The sequence below is a fragment of the Aethalodelphis obliquidens genome, unplaced genomic scaffold (assembly GCF_003676395.1).
Source record: "Aethalodelphis obliquidens isolate GAN/ISIS:26980383/991018 unplaced genomic scaffold, ASM367639v1 scaffold51, whole genome shotgun sequence".
Taxonomy (NCBI): Eukaryota; Metazoa; Chordata; class Mammalia; order Artiodactyla; family Delphinidae; genus Aethalodelphis; species Aethalodelphis obliquidens.
In genome coordinates, this window is record NW_020837995.1 from 12,932,470 (window position 1) to 12,934,086 (window position 1,617).

The window sequence follows — 1,617 nt, forward strand, 5'->3', positions numbered from 1 at the left end:
GAACTGGGGGCAACTCTGACTCGTCCCGGGAAGCCCGGGCTGGGCCCCGCCGCCCGGCCGCCGGGACGGCTCCCGCTGCCGGCTCCGCACCTGGCCCCGGCTGGCGCGACAGGCCCGGGCCAGACGCCGCTCCCGCCTCCGCTGGCCAAGATGGAGGCGGCTGCGGGTCCCCGAGCCGGGCGCCCGCCTGTCGGAAGGGCTGGGCCGTCCCCGGCGGCGCCGCCGCGTCCCAGCCCCTGGGCCTCTGCCCTCGTTGGCCCCGAGGCGGACGGCCCGTCCCCGTGGCGGGAGGGAACGCAGGTGCCGGCCGGGCTGGGCCCGGTCGGGCCGGGCGAGTTGCGACCAAGGAGCCACCTGGGCGGCAGGACTCGGCTTTTGTTCGCCGTCTACACCTATGTCCCGGGCGCACGTCACGGGCTGTGCGGGTCCCGAGGTTCCACGTAGGAGGCGAACGGGGAGGCCGCCCTGGCGGCCGTCGGTGGGACTGCAGCCGACGATGTTGGGGAGTAAATGGATGGATGAAGTGGACCCAGATTTCAGGATTGCCTACTCGTAAATAGACGGGTGTTGTTACACTTTAAAGTTAAACACGATGGTGAACAGCATGACCTTTTTTTTTTAACATCTTTATTGTAGTGTGATGCTTAACACTGGTGTGTTGGTTTCTGCTGTATAGCGGAGTGAGTCAGCTATATGCATGCATTTATCCCCATGGCCCCTCCCTCTTGCGTCTCCCTCCCACCCTCCTTATCCCACCCCTCTAGGTGGTCGCAAAGCACCGGGCTGACCTCCCTGTGCTATGCAGCAGCTTCCCACCACAATGTTGCATCGCAGCACTCTTTACAGTTGCCAGGACATAGAAGCAACCTAAGTGTCCGTCGACAGATGAATGGTTAAAGAAGATGTGGCACGTATATGCAATGGACTATTACTCAGCCATAAAAAGAAACGAAATTGAGCTATTTGTAGCGAGGTGGATGGACCTAGAGCCTGTCATACAGAGTGAAGTAAGTCAACATGAACTTTTTAATGAAGTTATCCATGAAGTTCTCAGTAAAGACTGACTTTATAGAGATGCCACTTAGCATAGTCTAGTAGAAAGTGAGATTCATTATGAATAAAACAATCAAGTAGTCCTCACAAAAACAAAAAATAGGAAGTAAAATATGAATGCGTGTGGAGTGCATAGCTGAGTGTCTGACACTGAGGAAATAGGAAAAAATGATAACTAATAGGCACTCTAACATTAATACTTCCACGAAATGATATAAGTTTTTAGCTTCATTTTCCCAATTTTTCACATGGAGAAAATACAAGAGAAAATTGACCAGGGTCAATGTATTGAGACAAAACTTTTATGTTTTCATGTCCCCTGACTTCCTCTTTTCTCTCGTTTCATGCCCTGGCAACACCTGGTTAACCTCTCACTTTTAGAATTGGGTTGTGGCAGGCAGAATTCTAAGATTCTGTCCCTTATTTACATGCCCTGTGTAGTACCCTCCTTTTGAGTGTGGGAAGAACCTGTGACTATGATGGGGTATGATTCCCATGATTAAGTTATTCATCCACTGATTTTTTTGGAATTAATCAAAAGGGAAATTACTCTGTGTGGGCTTG

The 1,617-nt window shown here is 52.3% G+C and overlaps 1 long non-coding RNA gene across 1 annotated transcript; it reads left to right on the plus strand.

The window, feature by feature from the left end:
* The first annotated feature begins 556 nt into the window (after positions 1 to 556).
* On the plus strand, positions 557 to 898 carry LOC113608130 (uncharacterized). Its single transcript, XR_003428219.1, has 2 exons — positions 557 to 595; positions 765 to 898. It is a non-coding gene; the product is annotated as an uncharacterized LOC113608130 (long non-coding RNA).
* Positions 899 to 1,617: the final 719 nt, after the last annotated feature.